Raw genomic sequence first — 26,742 nt, 5'->3', positions numbered from 1 at the left:
TGAATATATTGTGCCCATAGGATAATACAGGATAATTCCCTATCTTAAGGTTCTTAATTTAACCGTGTCTCAATGCCTTTTGCTAAATAAGATAACATAATCACAGGATTAGGGATTAGAATGTGGAACTCTGTAGTGGTGCGGCAGTTAGGAATATAGTAGGTTAGAGCAGCCAGAATGCTACATTTTCTAATGTAAATATATTATCTCTTAGGATAGTAGACACAGCATGGCCCAGGTGTTGATATCAGTCATGGCTCTCTCTCACCCAACATTATCTGTCTACATGATTAGAGGTAAACGATTTCTGAGGTTAGTATCAGGATAAGGGGTAGGTCCTAGGGCACGCCCTGGCTCTGATGCCAGCATGCATTTGCACAAACCTGTGAGTGAGTGTATCTCCAGATATCAAACTCTGGGTGCTCTGTAGGCCACATATTAAGCCCCACCCCACTTCTTTATGCCTCGATGATCTTGTGTGTAACAAATGTAAATGTGTGCTCTTTTGCTATGTGCTTTTTGTTTGTTTGTTGCATTTTCAGAAGCAAGCAAACTGGTGGGCATGGAGGCAATTCTGCAGAGCACAGTACCACACATGCATTGATGACAGTGGAGTTTTGGGAGGCATGAGAATGGTTTCTGCTTTTCACCCAGTTCATAGAATACTAGCTCATATAAATAAAAGTATTAGTTGTGTGTTTATAGAGATGTGTCCAGAATGTATTGTTTAAGAAGTGACTCAACCATGGCTGCCTATTGAAATCACAATTTGGGGGGGGGGTGGTGTTTACAAAGCCTCTCTTCCTGGACTCAGCCTCAGAGGGTCCGGATTAATCCATGTGGAGTACCGCCCCAACTCTGGAATTTTTAAAACTCCCCTGCTACATTTAATGTGCAGCAGAGGTTGAGAATTACTCATTAATGACACTTTAGAAGACTCAGAAATGTGTTTTGAATTGATTTGCATTTTATAGAGAGGAAAGAATTCTCTTTGCTGTTGGCAAAAATGCATTTGTAGAACCAACGTGACAGGAAGAAATGACAAAATCATATTCCGATTCTACACAAAAAGGTTCCATTAGCAATCAGAGGCGTCTAAGCATCAAAATGCAAGAAAATACTTACTTTTTATAGCAAAAATAGTCCTATAGGTCATTAACAATAAAACTTGGTGTCTCCTCCATTGATTAAATCGAGCTAACACGGGCTTTTTAATGCTGGTCAAGGCAATTGTTCTATACTTTGACTACATGTCAGAACCTAGAAGGCTTTTACAATTCCCCAATTCTGACAGCCCCTTAGTGTACTTCAGTTGAAATTTCTGCTGGTTGGAAGCCAGCATCAAGATGCTTGCTTGCTACAATTCCCTAAGCACCAATAAAGTCAGTGTTGGAAGGCTATCATATTTCAACTAAAAAGCCACAAATCCAACATTATTGAGGAGAGGCATTTATTATCAGGAATTGTATGATATTTTATACCTCATAAGGCTTGTAGTCTAATGAAGTAGAGAAACATGGTGGCCTGTAGTTAGAAAAGGCAACAGGAATGCAGAGGCATTCAAGCATACAACTCATTTGATAAGAAATGGCAGAGGACTACACTGACTTCAAGGTTTGAAGAACAACTTTGTGAAGGGGAGATACAAATGAAAGGGTGCTGATTCAGGAGAATCTATAGTCTATACAAAAAAGGCCAGAAAGCTAAATCTAAGAAATTGAATATGTCATGTAAGATATTAATATTTTGAAAGTTAGAATTAACTAAACAGTGCCATACTCAAGAAAGCGCACCCTACATTCACTGACTTATTTAAATACAATCCTTACAATACTACTCAGCAATTAAAAAGAACCAACAATAATTATGTAGACTAAAAACACAGACTCTCCAGAAGATCATACTAAGTATAGAAAACACACTCAAAGTATTGTTCAATGTGATATCATTATATAACCACTGAAATCATAGACTTAGGGAGCTGTAGATGGACGCTATAAAGTAGTCCCACACTAACTCAGAACTGACTATAATAAAGGGTTCTTTATTTAAGGGTAGACTCACATATCACAGTCCTCTGCATGAGTGGGGAACAGGAACCAAATCCAGCAGCCCAGAAAGAGAGAGAGAGAGAGAGAGAGAGAGAGAGAGAGAGAGAGAGAGAGAGATCGCTTTATAGATGCATTTATATTATAAAAGACCACACCCAAGTGGGCTGGTATCTTAAAGGCTATTGACTGAAGGAATTCCCACAGCACCTCATTCTTTTGTCTAAATAAGGGTTCTAAGCCTAACACAAAGCAATATACAATAAGAACAAACATCAAGTATAAAAATTATAATTACAAACAATATAAACAATATCAAACAAGAAACATATGCTAAATGTTTCAATAGTTAGCCTATCCTAAGAAGTCTTGTATTAGAAATGGCTTAGCTAAGTCATGAGAGGAAAGTAACTATGACTATCTAGTCTTCAACCCCACTGAAGACCTGAGAAGGAAATAGTATTACTCAATTAAACAGAAAGTGCAATCAAGCAACTTCTAAAATGTGGAATAAATGGCAGAGACAACTGGCTACATGGTCAATCACCAAAAGTATCATTTGCAATGTTGAAGCAAGCAACTTTGGCTAAGGCCTAGAGTAACTGACAGACCATTTTCAGAGGCAGAAAAAATTTTCAGAATCAACTTATCCTGTCTTGGCAAGATTTGCAATCTTTTTTCTTGTATCCTGCTTGTTCTATCTAGACATCATGCATTTTGTCAGTGGTTGATGCATGGGCAGTTCCTTGCCCAAAGGCCAGTTTTGCCAAGAAGAAAACAAACTACAAGTGGAGTACTTTTGGTGCTCAACATTCTCTTGGGAATAAATCAGTGTTGCCAGGAGCAATCGTGTCTCATTTCAACAAAACCCTAAGTTATTTAAATGTCATGTTCTATAGTTCTATGAAGTGGTTGAAGATTACCTATCTATACAGAATACAATCTCTATGTATTTAAAGAACCTGATTAGTCTAACTATACGTATGACAAACATGAATGACAAATGACCTATAATACTTAATACCTATATAACTTAAAGACTAAGACTTCATATTAGAATCTTAGAAACAATATTAGGAACAATCTTAACAACTGCACAGTAATTGAGGACAATGACCTCAAAATGTAAACAATGCACAAGTACCTTGATCAGAGGTAGAAATGTATAATGCAACATGATAAATATATCCTAAAATTGTATCAATATACAAAATGTCTTAAACAGAGATAGAAACTTGCATGCATACAATATGATAAAATAACTTTTCATAGATATACAAATATTGTAAACAGAAATAGGACCATATTCAATATAATAAATATAATTTGAATTTGTATCAATATATAAGAATCTACTATATCAGTATAAATTGTTTATAAATAATAGCCCACATGTATTCACTCTATTACTCACTATTATTATTAGTGTGAATAAGCTCACACTAATCTAACTAATATCCCATTCAGTTTCTGATGTGGGAGTGTCATATATTAATCTGTTGATTTCATTGGTTAAGCAATAAAGAAACTGCTTGGCTGGCCCTGATAGGTTAAAACATAGGTAGGAGGAATAAACAGAATAGGTTGCTGGGAGGAAGAGGAAGTGAGTTCAGACTCTGCTCTGCTCCCGGAGAGACTTGACAGCTCTGCTCTCTGGAGCAGAGACGCCAGGCTCTGCTCTCCCAGGCAGCTCCGTCCCAGGATGGACGTAGGCTAGAATCTTCCTGGTAAGCGCACCTTGGGGTGCTTACACACATTATTAGAAATGGGCCAAATTAATATGTGAGAATTAGCCTAGAAGAGGCTAGATAGAAATGGGCCAAGCAGTCTTTAAATGAATACAGTTTGTGTGTTGTTATTTTGGGCATAAGCTAGCCAGGCGGCTGGGGTGCTGGGGACGCAGCTCCGCCGCCGCTCCTATTTCAACAAGTTTCTCTTTTATTTTTCCAAAGGAGATCCCAGAGCCTGCATAATTTCCACCCCAAGCACCAACCCCTAATTGATGTCCCTAACTCTGAAGACAAACATTGTTGGGAGAAGGGACATCCATTTTTACCTTCTTTGGATTCTTTTGGGCCTTTAGAACTTAGTGGTTTTTCAGAGTAGATTACAGGATTGGAAGCTAAAACCCTGGGTGTGTTATCTCTGACAGCTACCTGTGATGTTGATTCCTGTCCTTGTACCTTCTTTCCCTGCTCATCAGCTCCAATAATTTCCTCAATTGCTTCAAATCTTTTTACTATTTTGTCAAGCCTGAATCTCCTGGCCTGTATATATTTCTAGTGATTTCATTGATGAACCTAGCCTCTGGTCCTCATTCTGCACATGTGATTCCAAGGTCTGAAATTTTTCCTTTAAAGATAACACCTCATCCTTGGACATTATTTGGATAGCATGCAGATTGCCATTCTAGAGAGATATTCTATTTGCTAACCTATTATAATGTTTTAACAAATTTTAAGTGTCAAATTCAACAGTATGAATTTTTTCAGTTAATTTCTCAGTATCCTTTGACATGGATTCAATTTTTTCTGTCAAATTAATGTTACCCTTTTCAATAGTATTAATTTTTTAAGGTAACGTTTGATTTTCGATGGTATTGATCCTGTCAGCTAGCTGTTCGTTATTAGTCTGTAAAGACTGTACATTTCTAGAAGTGCCTCCTTCTTGGCCCTGTTATCAAACGATTTTCTTAAGGATATAATATGAAGAAAAAGCTGAGTTCCAATATCCAATAAATCGATATATCACCATAACCATATAAGCCTTGCAGAATACAATTGATAGTAATAGCAAAAAAGTTACTAAAAGATTCAATGGTAATGTTGTCTGCAATTATAAAGCTTTCAAGTTTATTGATGTATTAATTACCTGTTAAGAAATCTGGTAAATTGTTTTAGGTGTAATAACCTTTATTGTACAGCAGGTGTCCTGGTTGCAGTGTTGTGACTAGAGGTGTAACCAGGTGCCACAAACAGTCCAGAGCAGCTTTGGTTTCCCCACCTTGGTGCTGGTCAAATACTGAGAAATATGCTTTGCTTGACAAATTAAAAGCAATTAAATCAATTTTGTACACAGAGCAAGAAGCCCAGAATTCAGGTTCTGGGAGTACAAAACAGAAGCTGCACAAGTTACCATGTGGCAAGAAACGTGGCAGTGAACATGGCAGTAGGGGGATGTGCACGAGCTTGGGAAATTTCCAAGTCGCCACATGTAGTTAGCTCTGCCACGGACCGTCCCTCTGTGAGACTGCTATCCACGGGAGGACAGGGTTGAAGGATAGGATAGCCAGGATACGACGCAAGGGAATGACAGACAGACACACTGTGTAGTGAAAATCTGCTGCAATTTTACTTCTGCAAAGCTTCAGTTTTTGTATAAAACAGATCAAAGAACTTGGCAGGCTCATTACATCACCCCACTCAGGGTTCCATACATAAATCAAGGCTAAACATAATCAAAATAGAGCTTCTTCTACGTGCTCCTCTCTACGTGCTCAAGATGTTGGCAAGGACTTTTAGTTTTGTTTTGTCTCGCACCATCAACCACATTCTACCGTGGGGACTAGTTCTCAGGGTCCTGGGTCTAGCTTTTTATCTATATAATTTCTTATTCTTTGCTCCATATTCCCTAATAGTTTTCTCGTTTCCTCATGATAGTTCCTATACCAATATATTAAAGCTGGTCTCATATTTTCAATAATTTCCTTTCTTTTCTTCTTACAATAAAGACACCAGGGCTTCCGGGATCTAACTAATTTTTCCATAAAGGGGAATTTTCTCTAACTCTCCTTTTCTCTCTAAATCTGATTCACTATGATGATTCCCTCGTAACATTTCAACTTTAGCCTTTTCTGTTTCATAATTAATAAAGTTTCCCAGGCTCATGTGGCTTGGGGCATACTTCAGTTCCTCAAGGACTGCTTTAATGAACGGTGGAGCTGAGCCAAGGACGTACTTTGATTTCTTAGTAAGCGGTCAGCTATAAACAAGAAAATTAAGAAATACAGAGAAAGATCAGGCAAGGTGTCAGGAGGGCTCGCTCTCAGGGCCATCTCCAGATACGAGATTTGCCTATGGCATCAGGTCCTATCTCGACCGCTGATTGCCAGGGGGACCACCTGGGGCTTCGCTCCAGGAAGCTCTAACCCCAATCCTTCAGCAAGCAAAAGCCAGCGCAGAGGCATTTTGTCACTACACGGCAGTCACTGCTGTGGACGTGGCATAGCTCCACCGTGGTGGGAGTTTTACAGAAACCGCTTAGGTAAAAGCAAGTCAAGTGGGCAGGGGTGGGAGACTTTCTGGGCTGTGGAACGGTTAGGCCTTTAAGCTAGTCTACCTGGTAGATGTGGAGTCCAAATCCACGTGAGGCGCCAGATGAAGGATGCTTAAAAGAAATCCCACACTAGCTCAGAATTGAGTATAATAGAGAGTTATTTATTTAGGGGTAGACTCACAAATCCCAATCCTCTGCTGGAACTGGGAACAACAACTGAATCCCGCAGCTGGAAAAGAGGCTGGACACGTACTTTATATGGGCGTATATAGTCTGAGAGGCCACGCCCAAGTGGGTGGGTAACTTGCAGGCTACTGGTGGTAGGAATTCCTACAGCATGCTCTGATCCTGCTCCCACACTGAAAGCCTATGTTTGCTTCCGTGTTCTGGCCAGCTCAGACGGTCTCCTCTCAGCTCCATCTCAGGGACCGGAGGACTTCTCTTCTAGGTCAGATCATAAGGTCAAACAGGCTTTCATTACACATGCTTTCCTGCTGTCTCACATCAAGCCCATGAAAGTTGAATTCAAAGAATCGAAGGTTTGTTTTTTTTTTTTTTTTTTTTTTTTTTTTTTTTTTTTTGCAAAAGAGAAATTGAGAGATGAACTGTCATGCACATCCTGGGATAATGCCTATGTGTATGAGAAAAGGCACAAATGCTGATTCGAAACACAGTCTGATGTGATGCATGACATGTATACAGTCAGATTTCCATTGGCGATTCTTTAAAAATGATGTTTTAAATTTATTTATCAATTGTATATATTTGTTTGTGTTTGTTTGCGCACACGCGTGTATATGTGTGTGTATACATGTGTGAATGCAGTTGCCACTTTAGTCCAGAGGAGAGTTCAGTGTGTGTGTGTGTGCGTGCACGCATGTGAACACAGTAGCCTCTTGAGTCCAGAGGAGAGCTCAGAGCTTCTTTAGATGAAGTTACATGGAGTTATAACTGCCTGACAGGTGCTAGAATCTGAACTTGGGTCCTGTTCAAGAGCAATACATGATCTTATCTGCTGATCCAGCGCTCTCTTGATAATTCTTTAGGACTGTGTAAGAGCAACTTCTCAAAGTCTTATACAGTCAATTTTTTCTCCAAATTTGGAACTGATTCCTATTCTCTAGTGGATTTTGAAATAGCAGTCAGCTTATGTTTTAGATTCTGGATGGAATAAAAAAGTCACATTAAATATTTCTAATATGGTCAATGTGGCCATTGGCATTTATGGTAAAAGCCACCTGGGAGCTGAGCCAGCAGAGGGAACAGATCTCATCTACTGTGAAGTGTGCACTCCACTGTCCATGAATGATGGGCAGAATGGTCAGCATCACTTGGCTTGTCATAGCTATTTCTCTTGCTCATATTTCATGTTTGCTATTGTATCTGAGAGGCATATTCAATTAAATTTAAAAAAAATATGAATGCATGGTGGTATTCCTTCATGTCCCAAGTTTTTTAGAAGTAACGAGACATGGTTTTCTGGAATGTCAACTTTCCTAGTATCTTCAAGGAAGTAAGCAGAAAATAGGCAAATGTAATCAAGAGAAAAGATCAAAGCACTGAGTACAAAATGTGAGTATCTCCGAGATCCATTTAAAATCAAAGTTCTCCATGTTGATTTTTTTTTAAAGATTCATCTTCTCTTATGCATACAGATGTTTTGCCTGCATACGTGTATGTGCACTGCAGGCATGCTTGGTGCCCGCAGAGGCCAGAAGGGGGCATTGTATCCCCTGGAACTAGTGTTACAGATGATTGTGAGTCGCCGGGAGGATGCTGGGAATTAAATTGGGGTTCTCTGCAAGAGCGACAAGTGTTCCCAGCCACTGAGTCATCTGTCCAGCCTCCACTTTGAGATTTCTACTGCTACTTCTCCTAGAAAGTTAATTATTTCCTCCTAGATTAAGTAGGCATGAATGAGAAGGTACAAATACTCCTCTTGCTTCTTTTGTGTGTGTGTGCGTGTGTGTGTGTGCGCGCGCGTGCAATTATTTGCTGTCCATAGAGATTCCAAAACGCTATAGGAATTCTCTCTCTTCTTGTATGAGGCACATTGCCTGGTTAAAGGGCACCATTTTATGAAATGGGATTAGCACTAGATATCCTTTTGTGGACTCAGCCAGTAACTCAAAGTGAACTCAAAGCCCTCACTGTGGTGTCTGAATTATAACACATGAGAAGTGTATTGTGGAAACTATATTGCACTTACCCCTACTTTCCTCATTCCGTTAGATGCCACAACATTTTCCATCCACTGGGTTTTGTGCTTAAGGGACCATGAAGGAGAAACCTTCTCCACAGCCCGTCTGGCACTGGCTGTGGTCCACGGTTGTCAGGACCCTGCCGTGTGTAAATCACACACCTAAATCCATTCAGATAGAGTCCATCCATCACTTGCTGGCTGTGATGTGGGCAGCGGCATCGGTAAATCTGGGGAAAATAATGTATTTGTGCAGTGAGATGACATCCCATAATGAGATTGTGATATTGTACAGCATGCGATTCGCTATTTGTGACAGAGATGAATTTCGTAGTGATCATGGCTGCCGAGACACTGCGGGTCCTGGCCAACATGGAAGGTGCAGGCCCCTCTCAGGCCATCCAGTCAGAACTCTTCTCCCGCGGGAATGATTTCTCAGGACTGCCAAGAACAATTTGCCAAATTGGGTTTTAGCCAAAGGGTAGCCGAGTGTTTTGGGCAAAGAAAAACCTCTGAAGAAGAAAAGTGCACAAAAGACTATCATCAGTTTTTCTTTTCTGTGTCTATGGTAACAGAATCCAACAGTCTACCTGTGCCACGGACTTTAGTGCATGGAATCGATGCAAGGTAAAAACTGCCTTTCTGTGCAAAACAAATAACACGACTACTTCAGCTTTCTACCCCCGGAGTCATGTAAGTGACCATTTTATATATTCATCATTTTAAGGGCTTCAGTTCTTCTAGTGAGTCCTGTGATAAAGCATGTGGTCCCCAGCCTAGCCGCATTGCTATTATCAGAGAGCCAAGTAGCAACACAGACTCTTGGCTTCCATTCTAAGGCGACTGAATGAGAATCACTGAATGAGAACCAGCTGGGGCTCAGACACATTTAAATTTTAGAAGCCCCAGAGAGCCACGTGTGGTGGCACACCATTGTGCCCATAACTCTTACCTTTGGAAGGCTGAGGCAGTGGATTGCTCAACCCGGGATTTTCAGGCCAGCCCAGCAACAGAGCAACAGAGTGAGCCCCTGTCTCAAAGGAGGAAAAAGTACTAGAAATACAGTACTGTATTTGACATGCTCTAGTATTTTATCAGCACCAAAACTAATAACACTGATGGTATAATGAAAATCATTGTATACTTTTTTCAGTTCACTTATCATTTTTACAGTGACACTATTTGAGCTTTCCAATAACTTTGTTAAACACACGGGCACCATTATCTTCATTTCATAGTCGAGGTAAATAAAGGTCATAGTGATTAATGGTTGGGCCAAGGATTTATACAGGTGTATAGAGACACTAAATTGAAACTTAATCTTCTCTCCTCCCACCCATACTCCTTTCTCATCATTAGAAGACTATCAGATTTCATCTCTGGGTGTTCCATGTCTACTTTATGCTCTCCCCATCACAGACAAGAAGAGGCATCAATAAATGACCAGCTGAACTCAGTTTCATGGTGTGGCTGAATCTGTTCAGAATTTTCTTACTCTAAAGGGTTAAATGAGCCTTTGGGTGAGGGTGAAGCTCAGTGGAAAAGCACCTACCTACTGAGTGTGAGTCCTGACCCATGCTTCAGCACAGGGAGAGGATCTGAACTGAATTATATTAGGTCTAGATGCCAACAGGTCTTACAGCAGTCTCTCCATCCAATGCCTTGATTTTGGACTGCTCACATACATCATGGCCTGATATTCAGACCTGTCTCAATTAGCTCTGTGGTTCCCTTAAAGATCTATTCTTCGAGAAAAATTTCCCAAGCCTTCACAAAATACAGGTCAAGGTGGCCAGCTCTCTCTGTTGTATACTACTTCTTGGCAGGTAGGGAGTAAAACACCTTCTTTTTTGTTATTGAAGGGATGATGTATTAGTCACTAAGTGTCAAGTATATCGCCACCTTTGCTCTTGGGTCCTTTATGACTTTGGCCATGGAATTCACAGAGGGCTTTAAGACAGTGTGAGACAGGAGACAGGATGCTAATGAGACAGACCTGGCAGGAGTTCTGCAACCTCGGCTGCAGCGTGCCGCCCTGAAGGACCCTGAAGCTCTTAAGAACGTCTTGGCTTGTGAATGCAGCAGACTTGACAGAAAGTGTTTCAGGGCTGTGGAGCAAGGGCAGGGGAAGTGGATTAGACACATGTCTTTTGTTACTCTAGTGCATGCATATATACATAATGAAAACAATTCTTCATAAGATCTTTATATGAGGTTTTATTAAAGAACACTTTGGGTCAAAGTTGAGCATATTTGAAGGGCTTTAAAGCAGAGAAGTTTCTTATTTCATATTCCCTATTGACATATTTGAAAATTACTCAACTTATCTAATGATGGCCTAGTCTGCCCTTTTAGAAGGGATTTTAAAATTCAAAAGGAACATTAATAACTTTGAACTTTTAAAAAATATTTTTATTATAATTCATTGAGACTTTTGTACATCATATTCACCCACTATCACCCCTCCCTGGTTCCCCCTCACCTTCATAACTCTCTATCAACCTCCTGTCTTCCTTTTAACTTATCATCTTATTTTTAACAGATTTTATTTATTTTTACATGCTTTTTTGCCTGCTTGTGTATGTCTGTGTGAGGGTGTTGGAGCCTCTGAAACTGGAGTTACAGACAGTTGTGAGCACCATGTGGGTGCTGGAAATTGAATTCGGGTCCATCTGGAAGAGCAGCCAGCACTCTTAACCACTGAGTCATCTCTCCAGTCCTATCAATTCTAATTTTTGCCATCCATATGCTTCTGGGTGTGGGACCATCCTCTGGAGTGCCGTCGATCTACTAGGAGCCATACCCTCAAATGAAACTGACTTGCCACCTCCGAGAAACTATCAGTTGTCCAAAGTTCCATAGGAAAGGTGGATTCTCCTGTGCCTCTCCCTCTCCACACTGTAATGTTGAATGAGGTGATTTTGTGCAGGCCTTTGCAGACAGCCACAGATCCTGTGTGCAGCAGTCCCGTCCTATCTAGGAAGGAGATAGTGTTTGCTCTGTTCCTTTCTGATCTCTCTGCCTTCTCTTCTGAAGACCGTCTCTTGAGCCGAGGGGCAAGGGTGTGGTAACTCAGAAGTTTTGCCTCAACCAAGGAATGACTGTTGTAGAATATATGAAAACAATAATAGCAAAAATAATTGCATGCTGCTAACTCAGAACGTAGCCCGAGTTCCCGTGAAGCAGTGATTCTCTGGTTTGTTTGGGAGATTTGATTGTTCTGTTTGTTATTCAATATGTTTGGTACTTTCTTTGTTTCACACCGTCTCAGAAAATGCTGCTAGAAGTGCAGCACCCTGATCCGTTGGCTCCCTGTTTCTTCCTTACAGTTCTGACTTCATTTCTATGCCCCCTTCCCTCACTCCTCAGAAGCCTCATCACGTGAAAGCTCACAAGCGTATAACCTCTGTGGTTTATAGAGTCATATAATGCAGTGGTGTTATTTACGGCCACATTCTTGTTAAAATATTAAACATGATGGAATGGCCTCAATCTCACCCACAGCCAGATGGGGAGGAACATCATGTTTGGAACTGGGAAATGCTTTTCTCTTGGGGAGGATTTGTCGTACAGACTCCCATCTACTGTTCGTTCCCTTTCTCCCCACCAGTGGAGGAGAAAGAACCCAGTCTATAGCAAATCAGGAAGAAAGGAAATTCTGTAAAAGATTCTTTAAAATAATTCTCCTTGACTCTTTCCCTGCTCTTTAAATGCAAATCCCTGTGTAATTTATTTTATTTTTAAAATATTATTACTTTTGTATATAGGTATGTTGCCTGCTTGTTAGGTATGGTACTTTTGCACCACATGTGTGCCTGATGCCTGTACAGGCCACAAGAGGGCATCATATCCCCTAGAACTATAACAGCAAACAATTGAGAGAAACCTGTGAGCGCTGGGAATTGAACTCAGGCCCTCTGAAGAGCCGCCAGTGCTCCTAACCACTGAGCCATCTCTCCATCCCTGGAAAGCAATTTTTAAGGGTGCAACCTGTTTCTAGGTTTGATACTGCTCCAGTCTTACCTTTTCTCTTGTTAAATTGTGTTTTGTGATTACTTTCAAGTTTGGTCTTTCCCAAAAAAGAATAAATGAGTAAACTAAAACTGGGGTGGGGGACCCAAATAATCTCAGCCGCTAGAAAGTATGCTCTGAACTCAGGGTTTGAGTATTGTGATGTGGCTTAATAAACAGAGGCCAGAGAAATGCGAATCAGCACAGAAATCAGATCATGGCTGCCCTGCTAGGCAGCAGTAAAGACTGCAAAAAGCCCTTGTGATATGGGACGTCCTTCTGTATACGTGCTGCTCTTATTGGTTAATGAATAATGCTGCTCTGACCTATGGAAGGGCAGATATATCTAGGGTAGATATATCTATATATCTATATCTATCTATTTGTATGAGAGAGAGAGAGAGAGAGAGAGAGAGAGAGAGAGAGAGAGAGAGAGAGAAGCAGAGTTAAGGAGACGCCATGTAGTTGCCAAAGGAGACAGACACCAGACCCTTACCAGTAAGTCACAATCTCATGCAAATACACAGATATATAGAAATGGGTTAATTTAAAATGTAAGAGTTAGTTAATAAGAAGCCTGAGCTAATAGGCCAAGCAGTGTTGTAATTAATGTAGTTTCTGGGTCTAGGTGTCTGGGAAACAAACCAGCAGTCTCCATTTACACCCTTGCAAATATAGAGCAGGAGGTTGAGATCTAGGCAGGGATGGGGCCAGAGGGCAAATGATTTCTTCATTTAGCTTCTTTGTTTCATAATCTCTCCAAAGTTTAAGACAAAAGAAAAAAGAAGTGGAGGTTAAGTCTTTGATTCATACACCTTCCCATGAGTGCCCCTGGCTTGAGGGAAGTCTCCAGACAGTACACACTAGCAGTAATAAAGAGAAGGCTAATTAAAGGAAGGCTGTCACATTCTGGAAAAGTAGTTTAGGATAATTCCTCCCCACCTCCTGCCTCCTCCTTCTCCCTGTCCCTGCACTGTCTATACCTTTTGTCCCTCTGTCCTCTCCATTTTCTCTCTTTGTCCCCGTTTCCTCTTTATACTTCCCCCTTCCTGTCTCTTTTCTCCCCCTCCTTCTTCTCCACCACATCCTCCTTCCTTCTCTCTCTTCCTCTTCCTGTCCACAAAACTGTCCTGAGAATAAAATCTGTATTGCACTTTACAGATGACAGATTTTTCACAGGTCTCATAAGATCTGATGAAGTAGCTTCTATTACCCACATATATGTATATACCCATACACACACACACACACACACACACACACACACACAGAGAGAGAGAGAGAGAGAGAGAGAGAGAGAGAGAGAGAGAGAGAGAGAGAGAGAGAGATGCCATTTCCAGAAGATTACACAGTGACTGCCAGGAGCAAGCCAGTAGCCCATGTGTTGAGAGACATTCAACGTCTCAACCCCACAACGTGTGTTGTGCAGGCAATATTCTGTCTCAGCCTTGTCTAGGATGACCACAGACAACTCTGGCTCTGCATGGTATGGCAGTGTGTCCCTAAACTTGAAGGACGAGAAGCACATCTCTTACACTGAAAAAAAATTTCTTCTATGTTTTTTAACCTTATAGTTCTCTTGGAGTTTTCAAAAATGCAAATTGGCTTAAAAATTAGTGTTTTCTGAATGTCTCCCTCTTGCAAATGTGAAGCAAGAGGCTGAAGCCTTAAAGGGGTGGGCCAGAGGAAAAGCAGCTTCTTAACTGAGTTCCTCAATCCTTGCTCCCTGTACACTTTCTGCTAATCTCCTTATAGTTTAAGACAAAAGAAAAGTAAAAAAAAAAAAATAGTGTAGATTCCTCCACCCCTAGTAGTAATCAAATTTAGAGAAGTTCTATTCAAGTATATTTCCAGTGTATCCAACAGGAAGACTAGAAAGGCCAGTCCAGCTGGAACTAGTTTGAAGAACCGGTTTTAGGTGCATGAGCAATAAATAAAACTGTCTTTCAAGTGAAACTTAAGAATAATCCTGTTTACCATCTTGTGCCTATGTGTAATTGGGCAGACATATAATTAAAACTGGATGATTTATGGGAAGGGGCATGTACAATAGGGATAAGACATGTATGACCTAATCTTCCTAGGAAAATAGAGAACTGCCCTAGAGTCTCCTGGCCCCACATCTTGCTTTAGACCCATAAAAAGAGACCACTGGCTGTGACCTGGTCTCCTCAGCACTTTCTCACTCTCATGGTTGCTGTTCTTTTTGATATACACTATTTACTTTGAGCTATTTCAGTACTTTGCAAATCTTTGGGAGTCTGTTCTTTGGATAAGAAGCCACGAACCTGGAAACACCTGGGCCAGACTTCAGTATCGCCATCACTTCTACCCTTGCTCTACTCTCTCCAGGAGCGGTCCTACTTGAAAGAGTATTTCTTGTGTGGTCCTTTCCCCATCTCTCATTGTGGACTCAAGCCCCAAACTCCTTCTAACAGAAAGCCAATGCAGTGTTCGTATTAAGAGTCTCTGTTTGGCCAGACGGCTCATCTCTAAGGCTTCCTCAAACTTGTGACTTTGCAACTTTGGCTGCACAGTAGCAGTCATGTAAAGCAGCTAGTGCCACACTTTTCTAAAGCTTGATTCTGTTATTTTAAGATTATTTTATTAAAGAATTTTATTGCATGCAGTTATGGATTTTATTATGGCACCCCCATACATGTATGTCATATATTTTAATCTCATTCAACCTCATTACCTACCTCATTGTCCTCCTTCCTCTTCCCAAATAGTCCTCCCCTCTGCTTTTAAATCTGATTATTCTTCTAAAGTTTAGATTTTATGTATGAGAGAAAGCATATGATAGGTGTCTCCTGAGCATTGGTTATTCTGCCTGAAACAATGGCCTCCATTTCCATCCCCACTTTCCTGCAGATGACTGAGTTTGTGGGTTAGCTTTAGCTCAAACAGACCCTCATGATGGATGACCTTCATCCATCTAGCTCTGTTTTATTTTCTCTCTCTCTGTCTGTCTCTGTCTCTCTCTCCCCTGTGTGCCTGTATCTATTTTTCCCCTCTCCCTCCTTCTTTATTTTGAAGTAATTTTAAACTCTCCAAAAATGCTAAAACAGTATTAATACTACCCATAATTTATTCCCATTAATTATTCCCATGATATTTTAGGTGGGTTTTTTTCCATCTTAAAATGAGTCACAAAATGCAAAGATATTAAAAGCATCATTTGTTACTTTGACCTAAATATTTCAAGAAAAAAACTAGTTAAAAATAATTGGAAAATGATTAATTCTGAGCCCGTTAAACATCAAATTTTTAAAACATTTAAAGAGAAGTATTCTGTGTATTAATTTCTGGGGCTGCCATAATAAAACACTACAGACAGGGTGACTTGAATAACAAACTTTTTTCTTCTCATATTTCTGGTGTTTGAAAACCCAAGATCAAGGTATCAGGAGGATTTTTTATCCTGAGGCCCCTCTCCTTGTCCTTCTGTCTGTGCCAGTACATCCCCTAGTCTATCTCTTTTTGTTAGGGACAGCAGATGTACTGAGTTAGGGCCCACTGTTATGATCCCTATTAACCTGATTCATATTTTAAAAAAGATTTTAATGTTATGTTTATGGGTGTTTTGCCTGCATGTGCTTGTGGAGGCCAGGAGAGGGTGTCAGAACCCCTGGAACTGGAGTTAGAATTGGTTTTGAGCTGCCTTGTGGGTGCTGGGAATTTGGCCTCTTGCTCTGCAAGGGCAGCCATTCAGTGACTTCAACCACTGAGCCATCTCTAGAACCCTGCTTTTAGAATGTCTGTCTCAAACAACAGTCACATTGGTAGTAAGGATTTCAGCCTTGAATTTTGTAGGGAATATAATCTACCCTGTAATACCTGGGATAGTGTAAGGTGGAAAAGCATATTATAAAACCATATTGATAGTGTAACTTCATTTTAAAAATGCATATCTATATATGAATGCATAAATGCAATTAATATTGAGGTTTAGCAATCAGGAAAGGCATTTGGGATATAATTAAGTAAATAGTGACATGGGAGAAAGCTTGTCATGAACTTGCTTTAATACTGCACATCACATTCTTACCGCTATTGACGTGATGAATATGATGTGTGCTGCACTGGGCATTGCACTGGGCATGAACGTTACAGTGATGTACGTATGGGCTAATACTCTAGGCCAGGCTTCCTAGTGTGGAGACAGAGAGGGAGAACTGGGGAGATGGGATTATTGTAAGAGTTCCAGAGAAGATCTGCAAGTGTAAAAAGGTTTTGTAGTTATGATACAAAAGTATGGCCATAGTGTGTGTGTGTGTGTGTGTGTGTGTGTGTGTGTGTGTGCACGCGCGCGCATGTGCGTGCGTATATGTATGTGTGTGCCCGTGTGTGCATGTGTATTGGTTTGTCTTTCAGGTAGAGGTGGGATGGAGGTGGCATGGTTCTGGATATGAAATGTCTTTCAGTTATCATTGGACTGTTCTTGACTTATAATATTAAAACATCTCATTTATAAAACATTCTGCAATCTTATCACATCCATGTGATATGAAAATATGTTTTTAGGCGAGTTCTGTTTCATCTGTACAGGCGAGTTATGTTCAAACAGGACACTGAACAGTTTTTACTTGCAAGGGGCATCATTCTGGGGAATCTGGGCTGGTGGGAGAGAAATCTTGCTGAATGTGTTCATTTCAGCTTAACAGGCTCCACGTGCTCAGCTCCTCTTGCATACCCAGGATCACGCGTGGCTCTGGACAAAGGACAGACACAACATCCAATAAACAGTCCGTGTCTTCTGCCCTCGAAGAGCAATCTAGACCCAGCCTGCTGCAGAGCGCCTTTGTTTGAGAAGCAACAGACAACTGCCACAAAACGAATAACAAAAGTATCTTAAGACTGCCAGAAAGGTTTATTTCTTGATGCCAATCTTCTTGGGGTAAGGAGCTGGGCATTCCTTCTCCAAGAGGCTACTGAATAGCTGTCAGGCCCAATCTGGGTGAGAGATGAGAGACTGACCTAGGGTTAAAGGCTCTGCTTCCACTGCACATCTCCTGTGTTATCTCATCTGTCTGGAGAATAAGCTTTCTGCAGAGGAAGCATTATTTTACAGCTGACCCTTTAGCAAAGGGGAGGCGGCGACTATTACGAAAGGCGGTCGGTAGTTGTCTTGAGATAAAGCTGCCCGGGTAAATCCTATACTTTTTAAACTCAAAGAAAGAAAGACAAATATCTGGAAAGCCCACATAAATCATGTACAAAAGGTACTGTATTTCTTGAGTTCCTGAACACACACACACACACACACACACACACACACACACACACACACACATACTTGGGGATGGGGGAGGGAGATGCCTCATATCCGGCACTGAACTCTCTGCCTGGAAGAGGCACTGCCCCTGCAGGACCTGTGCAAATATGGGAAAGGCTGTCCCCAGACTTCTATATTCTCATCTGTACAACAGCACATGCAAGTTTAAAGAGAAAGGGGGTCTGAGGCAAGCCTGGTCTACAAGAGCTAGTTCCAGTAGCGGGCAGTGGTGGCGCACGCCTTTAATCCCAGCACTTGGGAGGCAGAGGCAGGCGGATCTCTGTGAGTTCGAGACCAGCCTGATCTACAGAGCTAGTTTCAGGACAGGTTCCAAAATCACAGAGAAACCCTGTCTCGAAAAAAACCAAAGTGAGAGGGGGGGGGGGGTCTGAACTAGATGGTCAGTCCATGACATATAATCCTTCATTTGCGTAGCCGTAGCAAACATAAATAACTAGTTATAGTGTCTCCCCCGCCCCCTTTGTGTGGCCATAGAGTTCTGTGCAGTAACTGATCAGAATGAGCAGCGTGAGGCCAACTTGCCCTGCCTGGGTCTTTAATGATGCCCGTGGACCTTTGTATGAGGTCCCAGAAGTTAGTGGCTGGGCTCATGTAGCGGCTCAGGTATGGCATGACTTATTCAGTATCAGCAAGACAGAGAAGCAACAGAGACACCAAGATATTTGAGAGGAGGAAGATGCAGGTTTCAGAGATGACACATGTGGATTCGTCAAAACCAAAGGCCAAATGGCACCCAGAAGGGATCCTGAAGAAACTGGATTGGACACGTAGATCTTACCTTTCAGTTTTCCACAAATCCATTTTACTCAGCAAACCTGTTGTTGAATAGTGAAGATCTAGACGTTGAGGAATCTCGAGGTTGAGGAGAGGTTGGGTCTCCTTCCACATGACATTTTAATTTCTGGTTACATTATGGAGAGGAGGAAGGTGGGACAAGGGCAGGTGACCATGGCGATGATTGGTAACTAGAAAACTCTTTCTTTCTTTCTTTCATTTTTTGCTGCATGGTCAATAAGTTTATTATCTTTATGAAAAACTCTTCATAGAAAATTGCTTTAGCTGTCCGCAGCCCGCTCCTGAGCTCTGAGGAAGCTTGCCTTCTTTTGAGCAACCCGATCTTTGTTCTGGGCAAGGGACATTTTGGGACAGTTCCACCTCTTCTTCACTTCTCTCTTGGGCTTCATTTCATAGACTGGATTCTCTCGTATAGCAGCATGGGCTTTCTTATACATCTCCTCCATCATGTCTGGAGTGACGTTGTTCTTTATGTACTGAGAGAACTGTTTCTTGTAAGCATCTTCATCTTCCTCCATTAGGTAGTGCATGTAGTGTGCAATATTCTGACCACGATGTGCTTACGATATACCTCTGCGTTGAACTCCTTGCTTTCAGAATCATAACCAGGGAATCGTTTGGTACTATGAGGAATAGACAAGCCTCCATCCACAGCTCCCTTAAGAGCCCCGAAAACTTTATTACCAGTTGTAGTTCGAGCAAGACCAGCATCCAAATAGCAAGTGAGGGCCCCAGGCTGACCATCGATGCTCTCCACATTGTCTTCATCTCCAGTCACCTCCACTTGGCCTTCATAGATCTTTTCCATACCAAACCTATTGAGAAGTCTGCAGGCCAGCAGCAGGCCGGTACAATAGGCGGCAGCGTAGTTTGTCAGGCCGACTTTCACTCCGTATTTCGGCAGTTCGTGTGCGTAGGCGGCGCAGACTATCATGTCCCCCTCTATAAGGGCATAGGCAATCTGACAAATGATGTCTCTGTTAGTTACACGAACTATCATCCTATATTTGGGTGTGTTGTACTTATTTTTGTCTTGGATCACTAATTGTTTTCGAGCATAGTAGTCGGTTTTACCCTCTCGCAGCCTTCTAAATCTCACTTGAAGTAGGCCTTGTTCTTGACAACTTTCACAAACCCCATGATGCGGAGCAGAAACCCGCAATCATGGCTCTACGCAGACCTGTGGGCCCGGCGGGGCTAGGGGAAAAGAAGACCCCAGAAAACTATTTCTCTTCAACCAAGCTCTTCACCCCTGTGCTTCGCAGTTAATGCGTCAGCTCTTTAACCCGGCTGTCCCGGCTACACGTCCCATGCATGGCAGATGCTACATGCTGCTGCCATAAAGGCCTTTCAGCGACACGGCTTCCACCATGTTGCTCTGCTGAAAAACCTCTAGTGTCTCCTCAGTGGGCAAAGGTCCATCAGATTGTGATATTTATAGGCAAATCTTCTGTATCTTCAAACTCGGCGGCTGCTGCTCTATGGTCCTGAGTCTAGACACTCTCTAGCGTCTCCACCTTTGTTCCCACGGCCCATTTACATGCTCTCTACCCCAGACCGGCGCTCTCCACATTGACCTTTATAACTTCGTTAAGTATGAATGTCACCCAAACTGCGAGGCCGAGAAATGTAAAGTCTACATTTCATCAGGCCTTCCTTACGGTTTTAAGATGTTTTCACATACACTGATCTTTCTGCCCCCAAATCTTATGAATTCGATGCTATGATCTGTGACTTATAGGCAAGAAATCGGAAGTGCAGAGAATTTTAGCAACTTGTGTAAGGATAAACAACTATTGATTTGTAGTCTGAATAAGAAACTGACGGCTTACATTCTCGTTTAAAACTTTCTCCAGGTGGACACAGCAGACCCAAGGGATGGGGCAATTGAATTACTCTTACCTTTGTTATTACATCCAGCTTCCCAAAGAGTTACTTTGTTCAAAGAGGCTGCCATTATACACATTTTCATCCTTCAAAGCCCGTACAGAATTTCCCAAAGGGAAAGGCATAAGGGAACTCCCAGAACGCATAATGAAAAGCATTAAAAATAGATGTAAAAGGGTGCTGTAGAATTATAATCTGCAATGTCAAAATGCTGGAACTTTGCCAAGCACCAATGCCCGCCATACAGTCCCTGCCACCACATGCTAAACTCTTTAATACAGTTTCTTATTTTGTGATGACCCCCCCACCATAAAATTGTTTTATTGTTATTTCACAACTATAATTTTGCTACTGTTATGGATCATAATGTAAATATCTGATATGGGACCCCAAAGGGGTCGTAACCCCGAGGTTGAGAACCACTGATTTAAGGACAAATGTCCACCGGAGTCATGGAAAAATTATGATGTAGTTGTCATAACAGACAGAATCTTGTCAGGTCCAACAGCTTCTGCAGAGGACATTTGGGATCTGTCACACAAGGGGGTTGGTTTAGTTTTTCCGTATTAGCACAGCACATCACAAAGCAGTGCACACTGGAGCCTCATCTCAGAATAGAGCTACAGGAGCAGTGTGCATAGGCTTCCAACCCCACGGACCTTGCTAAAAGGTATTTCCTGTATTCTGGAGAGCGTTCCAGGAAAACCACAGTCCTGTTAGCTAGAATGACACAAGGAAAATGAATAATAACCTCCTCAGGCTGCGATGCTTCCCCTGGGAGTGCGGGCACACAGGCTGGAGACCTGGAGAGTAACAGTTGCTGTTGCTGGGGAAGAAGCAGGGTGTAGATGCAGGGCATCAAAGGCAGGCCTGCAAGGGCTGCACACAGCCCTGGCAGCTTCCACCTGTCAGCGTTGTGTGGCTCACTTGTGGACTCTGTGGGGGCCACGTCTGATTAATTTAAAAAGAGGCAGCTTCCCTCCGTTCTCATTATACAGAAACCCACTGGGCCTTGTCTTGACACGTTAGGCGCAAGATGACAGATGGGGCTGAAGTCACACTCCCCTCCCCCACACAGCCAGAGTTCCTTCACTGACCTCTCTTTCTAGCTTGGAGGACAAGGCCTTGTGGCCAGGCTGCTGCACAGGGCGCCACCTGGTTGGGATCTTGATGGCAATTAAGGAGATTCTCCATTGCATCTGCATTTCAACCTTTCATCGTCTCTGAATTGATTACTTCTTGTGTAACGCTTTTGTAAAAATGCATTGTTTATTCCACTGTAACAAGCTAGTCATGTTAAAGGCAAAATTATGATTATGAAATAGGACAAAGAATGTGGCTCCGTTTATGGAGAAATATGTTTACCTCTGCACCAACAATATATGCACTAAAAGTGTGGACATATTCTAACAGCCTGCTTGAACTGGTTTTCTCTTGAGGGAGATAAGATCACATGGGGATTTTATACTCTCTGCATGGTTTGGATTGTTTAGTATAAACGAGACAAAAATATAATGGTATTTGCATTAGAAAAAGAGTTTATTGTTAAATTGATTTCACAAGGAATTTGCACCTGTATTCGTTGTTCTTAAGCAGCTATTCGTTTCATGTTCGAATCTTTCTACATAGAGCCATGACGAGAACTCTGGAGTGTATGTTACTACACTTCTTTGCTGACAGCTTCACTTAGCACCATTCCATCTGCAGCTGCCTGAGAATGCAATTGACGTAGTTTTATTAGTGGATGCTTAATTGTACATGGATGCGATGCCTATTTTTATAAAATAGCCTCCTTTGGAAATTATACACTTTTGGCTGACACAGTGCACCAGGGCTGATAGCATCGGGGTTGCCGACGGTGCCCAAGCCCGCTGACCTGTTACCACTAGAGAAAGGAAGCCGAAGGCATTTAAAACCACCCCGGGCTCATCGCAGGCGCATCTCCAAAGTCATTTCCAGAAGATGTTTGTTGATCTCTTTTACATGCTGGTGTTATCTTTGGTATTTAACCTATTTTTTGACTTGTAGCACCATGGGCGGGACCATCGGAGTCCAGGCAGCCCACCAATAATCACCAAGAAGTATCCTGAATTCCAAGTCCAACTTCCTCTGTGTTCCGCTGTATGACCCCATGAGTGAGAGGGAGGACAAAGACAGTACCCTGCTCAACAAACGCAGCATTTCTCGAGATTGAAAAGGCTCCTCCCAGAGCCAGGCTCTAGGTTTCTAGAAGGCTTCACCTCTCAGCCCTGCGAGGCTCACAAACCCTCCCTCTGCAGCAGTGCCGCAGCCAAGTAAACAGTTGTCTCCCATGCCCATTTGTCTCTTAATCCAAGCAGAATCTGAACACAGAGCCGCCAGGACTGTCCCCACAGCCCATTCCCTTTAGTGTATAGGAGACAAGGTCAGAGAGATCATCTAATTTGTTAAAGACACATAGTTCCCTCAAGTTCTCCTTGCCCCTCCCCTTCTTCTCTCCTCTTCCCCTTTCATCCTCTCTTCTCCCCCCCCCTCCCCATGCTCCCAATTTTGTCAGGCGATCTTGTGTGTTTCCACTTTACAGGTGGATCTATATATGCTTTTTTTTTTAGGGTTCACCTTATTACTTAGCTTCTCTTGGATCATGAACTATAGGCTCCATATCCTTTGTTTATAGCTAGTGTCCACTTATGAGTGAGTACACACCATATTCATCTTTCTGGGTCTGGGTTACCTCACTCAGGATGGCATTTTCTAATTGCATCCATTTGCATGCAAAATTCGAGATGTCATTGTTTTCTTTCTTTCTTTCTTTCTTTCTTTCTTTCTTTCTTTCTTTCTTTCTTTCTTTCTTTCTGCTGAGTAGTACTCTAATGTGTAAATGTCCCACATTTTCTTTATCCATTCTTTATCTTGAGGGGCATCTAGGTTGTTTCCAGGTTCTGACTATTACAAATAATGCTACTATGAACATAGTTGAACAAATGCCTTTGTAGTATGATTGAGCATCTTTTGGGTATATTCCCAAGAGTGGAATTGCTGGATCCTGAGGTAGGTGGTCAAGATGGAGGAAGGACAAAGATGAGAGCAAGGGAAGAGATATCTTGATTGAGGGAACCATTTTAGGATTAGCAAGAAACCTGGCTCTAGGGAAATTTCCAGGAATTCACAAGGATGACCTCAGCTAAGACACTAAGCAATAGAGGAGCGGGGGCCAGATCTTGACTTGCCCTGTAGTCAGACTGATAAATATCTTAAATATCACCAGAGAAACTTCATCCAGCAACTGATGGAAACAGAGACAGACCTGCATTGGAGCACTGGACTGAGTTCCCAAAGTCCAGCTGAAGAGTGGGAGGAATGAGTGTGAGCAAGGAAGTCAAGACCATGATGGGAACAGTCACTGAAACAGTCTATCTGAGCTAGTGGGACCTTGTCAACCCCAGCTGGGCTGGGAGAGACCAAGCATAGTTCCAAACTAGTCCCTCTGAATGTGGTTGACAGTTGCATGGCTGGGGCAGACTGTGGGGCCACTGGCAGTGGCACCAGGATTTATCCCTACTGCATGTACTGGCTTTTTGGGACCCCATTCTCTTTGGATGGATACCTTTCTCAGTCTCAATATAGTGGGGAGAGCTTTGGACCTTCCTCAAAGCAATGTGCCTTACCCTGTCTGGATGGGGATGGGGTAGGAGGGTATGTGGAGGGAATGAGAGGAGGGGAGGGAGTGGGAACTTGTATTGGTATGTATAATGAAAAAAGATAGTTTGTTTTCTTTTTTTAAATAAATAAATAAATAAAAAGACACATAGTTCCCACTCTTCCTTGAACCAGGACAGTTTGGGACCTCTCCTAAAACATATGGCTGTATGTGGGTGTCTGTGTTCACTTGCTGGCGTGTATCTTCAATTTCATATTTCTATATCAGGTAGAATGAGGCCTGGGCATTCTATTCTCTGTTCTTCCCAGCTGGAAGTCAGTTCTTTACCACAGAAAATCCATCTGCACTTCTTCCTAATGCGGTTACTTCTCATTTATATAATCCTCAGCCCTAGATGCTAAGTTCCTTGGGAAGAGGGATCTAAGTCTGGCTCCCTATGTCCCCCCTCCCTTTTCTTTTCTTCTTTTGGAGACGGGATCTCATTATGCAGCCTTGACTTTAAACCTGCAGAGATTCACCTGCCTCTGCCTCCTCAGTGCTAGGATTAAGAGTGTGCACCACCACATCCTGGTCACATATGCATTTTCTAAACCAGGGGTTCTCAACTTTCTTACGCCACGACCCTTTGATGCAGCTCCTCATGCTGTGGAACTTAAAATTATTTTCACTGTTACTTTACTACTGTAATTTTGCTGCGATTCTGAATCAGAATATTCTGATAAGCAACCCCTGTGAAAGGGTTGCTCGACCCCCAAAGGAGGTCATAATCCATATGTTGAGAACTGCTGTTCTAAATGGCACAATAAAATAAATAGGTGTTGGGGATGGAGAGATAGCTCAGTGAGTAAGAGCATTGACTTCTCTTCCAGAGGACCCAGGTTCAGTTCTGAGTACTCATATGCAGCTCACAGCTGCCTGTGACTGCAGTGCCAGGGGGAATCCAGCATCCTCTCTGGGTTCTGTATACACCAGGTGTGCACATGGCGTGCAGACATACATGTGGCCAAAACACCCGTAGACATAAATAAATTAATTTTTAAAAAAGAAAATGGTTGTAGAAAGAATAGAGCTTTCTGTACTTAGGAGGCTCATAAAGTGTTTCACTTTAAATTTTAAGTTGCATTAATAGTTTATTTTGCATTTTCATTAAAATATGTAATTGACAGAATAATTATGCATATTTAAGAGGTGGAGTATGATAAGTCTGAACATAGGCAGAGTGTATTGATTGAGCCAGGCAGTTAGCATTTTCTTCTCCTTTATCATTTCTTTGTTAGACACTTCCAATCTCTCCCCTCTGGTTTGTTCTAAACTAAGTATTAAATTGCTGTGGACTGTACTCACCCCACTGTGCTGTAGAATGTGAGGACTTTTCCTCCTATGTAATTACATTTTGGTATAAGTTATGTGAGCTTCTTGTATCACCTCACTCTTCCCCTCTTAGATAATAGCCTAGTCTTTATTTCATGTGTATGGTGTGTGTGTGTGTGTGTGTGTGTGTGTGTATGTGTGTGTGTGTGTGTGTGAAAATATGAGTGTGCCTGTAGAGACAACAATAGGTCATCCTCAGACAGCATTCGTCAGCAGCTAATGTGGTTTCAAGACAGCCTCTTTTCATTGGCCTACATTTGTGGATTAGATAGAGGACTCCAGAGATCTGCCCCCTCTGCTCCCCAGTGATAGGATTAGAAACATGTTCAGCCACGCCTGGCTTTTTTTTTTTTTTTTACACAGGTTCTGTTGCCAGAACTCAGGCTCTCCTGCTCGACAACAAGGACTTTGCCAGCTGAGCTTCAACCCCAGGCCTGCATGACCCCACCTGTCAGGGAGAACATGTGGTCTTTGGTTTTGTGCCTGGCTTATTTTATTTAACACAATGCCCTCTAAGTTTCCATTATTTATTTATGTCTAGAGAATAATCTTTAATGCATAAGTGCAACATTTTCTCGACGCAGTCATCCCTTCATGGGCCCTAGATGTGATGTTGCATGTTAGCGATGTGCTTAGTGCTATGATAAACAAGGCACCTCAGTGTCTCATTGACATCCTGGCAGCACCCCCTTGGGGAGATACCCACTAGTAGTTCAGTTTGACCGCACAGCAGTCACATTCCTGGGTGTCTGAGAAAGTTCAAAACTGCATACAAATGACTGAACTAACTTGTGTTCCTACCAACACTATGGTATAGATATAATAGCTCCAGGGCACTAAAGGTTTTAGTTAGCATAGGAGAAATGGGATAGGAGACAGGGAGGAGTAGGGTAGGTTAATTAAAATTAAGAGTATATGAAGAAGCTTATACGGGACCCCACTAATTTATAAGCTAATTAAAAATGCAATTAAAGAAGGAGGAGGAACAGAGTATCCTGTATGGGCGAACAGTGCCTGCTCCTAAAAGGCTTGAGTTATTAAATGAAAATATGTTATTAATGGGATGCTTCCTTATGAGTTCTTAGTCATGGAGGCCCAGGGGCACTCAAAACAACACAGGCTATTGCCATGTTCTTTGGTTGCCAACCATAAACTAAATAGTAAATACCTATTATTGAAGACACCATAAACTTTGGTTGTTGGATGTAGACAGGTC

At 42.0% G+C, this 26,742-nt stretch overlaps 1 long non-coding RNA gene and 1 pseudogene across 1 annotated transcript in view; one reads left to right on the top strand and one right to left on the bottom strand.

Moving 5' to 3' along the window:
- The window catches only part of LOC126512258 (uncharacterized), a 128,330-nt gene that overhangs the window by 26,285 nt on the left and 75,303 nt on the right, over positions 1–26,742 (top strand). The gene's annotated exons all lie outside the window — the stretch shown is intronic.
- Positions 18,846–19,768, bottom strand: LOC126512257 (60S ribosomal protein L5-like; annotated as a pseudogene).

Source organism: Alexandromys fortis, unplaced genomic scaffold (assembly GCF_014885135.2).
Source record: "Alexandromys fortis isolate MF-2015 unplaced genomic scaffold, M_Fortis_MF-2015_v1.1 scaffold_100_1_3062724, whole genome shotgun sequence".
Taxonomy (NCBI): domain Eukaryota; kingdom Metazoa; phylum Chordata; class Mammalia; order Rodentia; family Cricetidae; genus Alexandromys; species Alexandromys fortis.
This window is presented reverse-complemented; position numbering and strand designations above follow the sequence as displayed.